This window comes from Pongo pygmaeus, chromosome 13 (assembly GCF_028885625.2).
Source record: "Pongo pygmaeus isolate AG05252 chromosome 13, NHGRI_mPonPyg2-v2.0_pri, whole genome shotgun sequence".
Lineage (NCBI taxonomy): Eukaryota > Metazoa > Chordata > Mammalia > Primates > Hominidae > Pongo > Pongo pygmaeus.
In genome coordinates this window covers 82,899,868-82,908,822 of record NC_072386.2, presented here as the reverse complement: position 1 = coordinate 82,908,822, position 8,955 = coordinate 82,899,868, and positions in this window count along the sequence as shown.

The following is an 8,955-nucleotide window of genomic DNA, read 5'->3' as shown; positions in this document are numbered from 1 at the left end:
TCCACACCTCATGCCAGCTTGGTCATCTCTGCCAGAGTGTCCTGTCTGGAAAGGTCTCTTGAGATGCCACTTCCAAGTATGTGGGCCTGACTGGGCTCTCAGTAAGTACATTCATTTCTAGTTAGTGACATGAATATGAATACTTTACTAAGTCTTTTGATGCTTTCCAAGGGCTATAGTTGAAAGTTGAAAACTAATAAAATTATCCTGTCAGAAGAAAAATGCCCCTTCCTAAACATGAAGGACACATTGCTCCGATTTTCTGCTCCTGATTAAAGACAGCAGGAAGAATTTGACATGTATCTGCTCATGATGAATTTTAAAGGAATAAAATAACATAATCAAGACTTAGGTGAAAGTCAAAGATAAAACCCAAAGATGAGACATAAAACCTGTCTTCTGCATTTTTCAGAAATAATTCTGAAGCTGGGAATAAATGGGGCTCAATTCATGCGAGGAAGAATCACAAAGTCCCAACTCTCTAAGGTAACTTTGAAGGCCAGAAGGTCTAGTGGGCCATTCTTCACAAGAATTCATACTGATTCATAGAACCATTCATTCATACTGGTTCATGTAATAATGGATTCACATAACTACAGATTCATACTGATTTGTAGAATCATAAATTTATACTGGTATCTCCAATTCCAATTCAGCACCACAGGTATAGTTTAACCTTCTTCCTTTCTTATTTATAGCTCCTTCTCCAACAGAGAGAACCTGGCCCTCATTATCCATATTTTATTTACTTCTTTGCACATTCTTAGAATACACATAAAGCAGTTTAGGGTAGCATCCTTCCCACTCCTTGTTTAATTATTTTTGAGCACATGAAAAATTAGCTTGTTTCTAAATATAAGAACAGGTAAAGGGTACACTCAAAAAGGTATCCCTCTTCCTATTCCTCCTTTTCTACTCCCATTCCCCCATCCTATCTATCCTGCCTCTTCCTGTCTCTCTAATCTCACTGGTTTTTCGTTGAGATTTCTTGTTTCCTTTTTGAGCAAAAGAATAGATAACATGTATATTTTTCTGTTTCCTGTTCTTTCTTAAATGAAAACTAAATACCTCATAAAAAAGTTATCTAATTTAAGTGTAACCCTAAACCTAGACAAATGGCACAATCTTAATTATTTAGCAACTTCAAGTATGCATACACATAAAGGAATAAAGAATTGCTTCTGAAGCTAAACAAATTTATTGAACCAACTTTCTAATTTTTTCTCTCCATAAACATTCTGGTCCTGATTTATGAGGACCCAAAGGCACTTACCTTTCAGCCTAAGTAGAAGCCCAGGATGGCAGTAAGCATCCTTATGGCCATTCTGGTCTATCAATGCACTCATCTATATTGTTACACTAAGAACATCTGCAAGCTTAAAATCTTCTCACTAGTAAATGTAAGGGTTTGGGGCTAAGTGGATCTCTGATGCCACTCAGCTCCAAGGTTCTGTTCCCATGGTGCTGTGGTTCTAATATTCCAAACCACAGGAGAATCATTTTCCAGAGACATTTACAGGCAGCCTCACTGTCCTGTCTTGAACATCCTCCACCAAAGTGTGAACACGGGTGGCATGGGCTTTGTAACTAATACGAGCGCCTTCAAAGCAGGAGATCCCCTGTACCTGCGAAGGGCCCTCATGAACAACCTTGGAGAGGAAAGGAGAACCAGGATTCAGATCCAAAGCCTTCAGAAGGCTTTAGAAATCCAGATCAGGGAGATTGATAGAGAAAAAGCAGCCCTGAAGAGATTTTTGGTAAAGCTTCACAAGACAACTGGCTATTTTCCTCAAAAACCACTCTGGTGACTGATGCTGTGCTACCATAGGGGAGGATTTCATCTGAAACGTCCAATACAGACAGAACACACCTGGGTCTCCTTCTGTATCTCTCTGTGACCCAGGAAAGCAATAGAAGCGGCTACTGGGACAAGCCAAAAAAGAAAAAAAGGACTAGATAATTGAGGACATAAATGATCTGTCTCTAAAATAATAAACAAAACCTCCTACAAAAGAGAGAATAATGCGCTGATTTTTTTCCCAGCTGATTCTATTTCTTTACAACTTGAGGTGGTAATATGTTAGGTAATATGTTAGGTAACACGTGAGGAGGCAGTGCACGTGTTATTTTCTTACAGATTCTCCTGGAGGCAAGAATAAAGCTTAGCTATTTTAGAGATCTTTCAGATATTGATCATTAAATACATATTATATTTGCCTTAATCCTGTTCTCTTCTCATTGATATCATTTTCAATTATTTTCTACAGTTTTAATAGCATGAGTAAATAATAATAAATATTAAAATTAAGGTGAAAATAATAGTGGGAAATACATGGAATTTTGTACCTATAAGAAAACTCAATTTAAATGTAGGTTTTCCCATGTATTAGTTGTATGTTCCTAGACTTAAAAACTCATTTTTTAAATTCAAGATGAGGATAATAATACCTATATTAAAATATTGTTTTTAAGGATTAAATAAGATAACATATATATAGGGCATATTGCAGCCACCCCTAAAATGGTACTAGCTCTTGTGATGACTGTTGTTTCCATTAATATTTTTATTACTGTGTAATAGAGCTCAAGTTCTGTTCCCAGCTCTTCCCAGGATTGCTAGGCAAATCTGTTTCCATTCGTAGGCATTCATTTTTTTCTGAGGCTATAATATGAGAGTCAGACTAGATAATGTCCACAGGCCCTTTCAATTTTAAGTTCTTTGATACTATAACTCCATGGTTATACTTTGAAATGTGTTTGCAGCATCCTAGAGAAAAAAATCTAACAATCAGAATGCACACACCCAGGCGACTAGAGGCTTGTATATTCCTACTTAACCATGACGTATCTACCACCCTCATGTTTAAAGATACTTGTGATTCAAGTACAAAATATTCTTAGTGGCCTCATTTTTTTTTTTTTTTTTTTTTTTTTTGAGATGGAGTCTTGCTCTGTCGCCCAGGCTGGAGTGCAGTGGTGCAATCTCAGCTCACTGCACCTCTGCCTCCCGGGTTCAAGTGATTCTCCTGCCTCAGCATCCCGAGTAGCTGAGATTACAGGCATGTGCCACCACGCCTGGCTAATTTTTTGTATTTTTAGTAGAGACGGGGTTTCACCACATTAGCCAGGGTGGTCTCGATCTCCTGACCTCGTGATCTGCCCACCTCGGCCTCCCAAAGTGCTGGGATTACAGGTGTGAGCCACTGTGCCCGGCCCAGCCTCTCTTTTACACACACACACACACACACCATGAATAGACACATATATAGATGTGTATACACACACATATGTATTATATGTATGTGGGCGGCAGGATCAAGGGGGATGTGGTTAGGCTGTGGGTTTTCTATGAGGGAGAAGGGGAAAGTCAAAGTGTCGAGTGGTTTCTTGGCCATGTGCAGCCATATCAGTGCTTCTGTGTCCCTGAAAACTGTAATTACATTGTGGCCAGTGTGGTCACGGGCAGAGGTCGAAGCCTCTCTGTATTGTGTAGTTATGCCCTAGGGGGTGCAGAGTTCATATAATGTAATTAGGACTTGGGACACCATGTTGGGGTTTTTTGTTTGTTTTTGTTTTTTTGAGACAGGGTCGCGCTCTGTCACCCAGGCTGGAGTGCAGTGGTGCAATCTCAGCTCACTGCAACCTCTGCCTCCTGGGCTCAAGCCATCCTCCCACCTAAGCCTCCTGAGTAACTAGAACTCATGCCACCATGCCTAATTTTTGTATGTTTACTAGAGACGAGGTTTCATCATGTTGCCCAGGCAGGTCTCGAACTCATGAGCTCAAGCAATCCACCCACCTTGGCCTCCCAGAGTGCCAGTATTACAGGCGTGAGCCACCATCCCTGGCTAGAGGCAGCATTTTGATGACTCAGGTCACCATTGTCATCTACATTGTTTCAGTAGCCCCTGTTTTAAAAGCTCATTATATCTTTCTATGATACCCACTGCTGTTATTTTGTAATGTTACTTTGTAATACCCATCGTTGCATTTGCTTTGTGGTACAAGAAGAGCCTTGATCTGACTGTGTAACTTGTGGCACACCCAAAGGCTGTAAAAGCTGTTTTGGTAAGCCATTGTGACATTAGCAGAGGGTCCTGCCTCACATGGGTAAGCAAATGGATGGCCTGTGTAGATATCCATTAGCATATTCATTGGCTCCTGTCACTGTAGGGGGAGGCCCTTTGAAGTTGATTTGCCAGTTCTAATAATGGCCTTCCTGTGAATTTCTCCTCCCAGGCAGTGGGCCCAGTATCTAAATTTCTAGCATGGTACAATCCCTAATAACCTTGCATAAATGTCTCTCTGCTTGGTTGACTCCTCTGTTAATAATTCCTTTTTGACCGGGCATGGTGACTCACGCCTGTAATCCCAGCACTTTGGGAGGCAGAGACGGGCGGATCACTTGAGGTCAGGAGTTCTAGACCAGCCTGGCCAACATGGTGAAAACCTCGTCTCTACTAAAAATACTAAAATTAGCCAGGTGTGGTGGCACGTGCCTGTAGTCCCAGCTACTTGGCAGGCTGAGGCACAAGAATTGCTTGAACCCAGGAGGCAGAGGTTGCAGTGAGCTGATATTGCACCACTGCACTTCAGCCTAGGTGACACTGCAAGACTCCATCTCAAAGAAAAATAAAAAATAATAATTCATTTTTGTAACCCCATGATGCCCAAATGCCCTGACCTCTCCTCTTGCATGCCCACTGGAAGAGGGGTAGGTAGCTCATCCCAAAGCTCTAGGACTCTGCCTCCTTCAAGAGGCTTACCTGCTGGTATGCTATGGTTAGTTCATCAGCTTTGGTGTTGTCATGCCTCTTCCATGTCTTGTCTGGTATGAGCCAAGGTACAGCGCACCAAGGTAGGCAGAATGGGAGCCACTGTAACTGTTAGTGCAGCATCTTGGCTCTCGAGTAAATACGAATTAATACCAGGCCAAACAGTAATTTTTCTCAGGCAAGGTTTAATGGGCTTGAGCTCAATCAAAGCAAGGGAGCAGTGCCCAGGAAAAGGACCCCAGTGCTACAGCAAAAAAGGGCTCAGTTCTTGTCATTTTAAGGAAGCTGAGGCAGAGAAAGGAATGATGTAGAAGCTGTAAGAGTTAAAGAAAGAGGAAAGAAACACAAAAAGTGGCTCAACAGTCAAACACAGGTTTATTTTGGAGAATGAACCTGAGAGGGGCTTCTGGCTGATTTCAGTCAAGAGCACTCTCTCTTACAGACTAAGAGTATTTAAGTGTTTTAGGGCAAGATATCTTATCACAGGCTTGGAATGTTTCTGTGTGGAGGAGAAGTTTATTGCGGGTTTGGAATGTCTCCGGTCGGAGGGGAGGTTATCTTGGGGTTGGCACGTCTCTGATTGGGGAGGGGTTTATCTTAGGGGTTGGAATGTTTCTGGTTGGAGATGTCATTTGTGATTTATGGTCATGCTGACCTTAGCTGATGCCTGGATTTAGGTGGTTTCTGATCAAGGGGAATTTTAAAATGGTGGTGCTTGTCCAAGATGGTGATGTTCCTGCTCTGTCAGAAACCTGTTTAGGCAGTTTTCTTTGTGCCTGTACAGTGGGGTGTCATGCCCTAACATACATTGCATAATTGGAAAATGGCAGATAAGCCCCAATTTGGGCAGAGATTTTCGTATTACAGTGAGATTATGAGGAAAACTCAGTGAAAGGTCAGTGCTGAAGTCCATCTTGTCTTCAGCCAACTGGATCTGGTCCAGTTCTCATAGGGAATGCCAGAGTTTTGTTTTAGTAAACTTGGAATATGGTCAGGTTCTTACCAGGAATGCTAGAGTCCAGCTTTTAGCAACCTTGGGAGACATCACTTAAGGTGATAAACAGTTTCCTCTATTTATGGTTAAGAATTCAGCCTGATCAGCTAAGTTAGGAGAGGCTTCCCTTCTGCTATGTGACTTAGGTCAGCTTGTTAAGGGAGACAAGAAGGTAGGGTAGGGAATATGCCCGGACATGTGAGCCCCATGAGCCTCGGTCTACAAAGACCAAGTCTCTTTCCTATACTGTCTCATAATGATTATTTTCCCTACATCTTTTTACCCTGAATATCTTGGCCTTATATTTTCCAGCTCTGATATTGCCAAAGTCCCAACCAAGTAGTTAGCTCATTAGCCATTAACCAGGAGTTTGTGAAGATATAAACCTTGGGAAAATGGCATATCTATTGCTAGGAGTAGTGCACATATGGAATGAGTGTCTGAATGGGGTTAAAGGCTGTAGCTCTCCTTGGTCTGAATTCCTTATGCCCTGTGCTCACTCATCAGTAATGAGAGGCCATTGGTTTTCTTGTTTTGAGATTGCTGACCATCCTCCCTCCAGTCCCCACTGAGCAAGAGGCAGAGGCATTTTCAGGGTTTTGGCAAGTTGACCACAGTGGCAGGGTATGTGGCTATTTTCTCATGGAATGTTACACTCCAGTAGGACTAAATGTGAGTTGATTCTGTAAATACCATTTCCATTGTAGTAAGAAGGTTTCTGTTGCTGATCCAATTTTACAGTGAGCTTCTTCCATTACCCAGGGCATAATAGGAATCTTGGTTCATAGGGTAAATGGGCTCTGCCCTAGTAAGGGCTTCAATTTTGATAACTAAAAAGTAGAAAATTTGTGGGTGACTGGATACAAAGAAATACGGGAGAAAGGGATGCATTGGTGCCAGAATCCCAGTGTTGATTGAATCCCTTTATTGATGTGGGAGGTTGGAGAGCTAGGAGATTATCTTTTGCCAAATTGGGAATAGTTTACCTCTCTTGAGTTCTAGGTGTAGCCCAACACTTTAACAGGTCAGGAGGGGTCTTGCACCTTATGTGGGGCAACTGTCCATCCCCTCAGTGGGGTGCTTGCTCACAGCTGTGATGACCTGTGAAACAAAGCCTTGGTCAGGACCAGTGAGGAGGATGTCACTGATATGATGCCAAAGCTAAGTTTCTTGGGGGAAGTTGGGGCAAGCATCAGGGTCCTCTTAGCAAAGTCCAGATGTAAGTAAAGGCCTTTCACCACAGTGCAGGCAGTCAGGTAAAGCTGTGCTGTTGACTCTCAAAGGTTAAATCAATTGTGATTGGCTGTCATGAAAAAATTTTAGTGAATAAAACCTGTTAGCCAAGTCTGTGCAGTAACTCTAAACCATTTGCCCATGTTGTTTTGAATGTCATCCATTAAGGTGACAATATCTGGTAGAGATGCTCTAATGAAGAGAACAGCATTGTTTAGCTTTGTATCATCTATAATAAGTCCAGTCATTAGTAACAGCTTTAAGCACAGGCTTAAAGCAACTGAAAGGTAAGATGGTAGGAATCAGCACCCCTTCTTACTCAAGTCAGTCCCAACAGGTTGGCACCCTTCAGTGTCTTGTCTTAGCCAGCACAGTGGTGTATCTACCACCTCAACTGGATAGAGGAAGGCTGATCAATTCCCACAGGGAACCCACCCACCAACAGTGTAAAAGTCTTAGGCTTGTTGCTGCTGACTGAGGAGGTCCATTCAGTAATGGGAACAAGAGAGAAGTATTTCTTAGCAAAATGGAACTAACTTTATTTATTTATTTATTTATTTATTTATTTATTTAGAGGCGGAGTCTTGCTCTGTCGCCCAGGCTGGAATGCAGTGGCACAATCTCAGCTCACTGCAACCTCTGCCTCCCAAGGTTCAAGCAATTCTCCTGCCTCATCTGAGTAGCTGGGATTACAGGCACACACCACCACGCCTAGCTAATTTTTGTATTTTTAGTAGAGACAAGGTTTTGCCACATTGGCCAGGCTGGTCTCAAACTCCTGACCTCAGGTGATTCACCCACCTCGGCCTCCCAGTGTTGGGATTACAGGCGTGAGCCACCATGCCCGGCCCTAGAGGCTAACTTTAATAGTTAAGTGGCTTATTAATCTTCCTTCCAAGCCTGTCACCTCCTTGAAGAGTCCCTTTAAAGCATGAGTGCTTCCCGGGTTAGGGAGATTTGAGCATCCACATCCAACAGAGCCAGACTGTGGTGTTTATTTTTTGGAGCCCAAACCACAGGTAATGGAAAAGGGTGATTGTCTTTCAGGGGAACCTGATTCCACAATCACCAAATCCCTGTGTAGGGTGGGTACCTGCCACTGGTGGAAATCAGGGGTAGGAACAGAAGGCGGGGATGGCTTGAAGGAGATACCATAATCTGACCCTAGTAAGAACTGTAATTGCCCCATGGGTTTCCCAGAGATCATCCAATTTGGGACCCCCTTGTCCCTTAGGTTCTAGTATAACCTCTCTTGTTCATCTTGGCAGGAGCATGGTTGTAGGTGGTTTGTTTGGCTTGCAGAAGGGAAGCAGCCTCATGGTCGATGGCAATTTTGAAAAGTCAGGCCCAGATAGGGAAAGAGTAAGACCCTAAGATGTCGGATTAGGACATTTGAGTGGGCAATCAGAGAATTTTGACCTCCCCGCTTCAGATTTCCTGAAGCCTCCTGATGGTCTTACACGAAGTATACGGGAACCTTGGCTCTGTATGGCCCTAGGCCCTACTATAGCCTTTGCAAGGGGGAGGCGGGTCAGGCAGCATGGGCTGTGCCACACTCTTCTCCCACTTGTTCCAGGGTGTCTGATGCTTCTTGCAGACAACTCTGGGTGCCCCAAGAACAGGTAAGTCATAATGATAAACAATTTATCGTCTTTTAACCAATATGTGGGGGGTGGGGAGGGGTGGGCATGAGGCCAAGGGAGCATCCCTTGTCCCCGGGAGGGAAGCTTTGAATGGTGAACCCAGACTGGGGACTCCCTGGTCCCCACCTTGGAGCCTCCTTGCTTTGAGTAAGGCCACATTTCATGAGCTTTGGGGACCGTGGCCTGCCAAGGATGGCAGATAGAGGGACCCAGTCTCCTGGGCCCAGGCCTGCCCAGTTTCCTCCAGTCCTACCACCTGGAGCAGGAGGGCCCAGCACCACACTTGGCCTTAGGGCTCTTTCTCATGGGT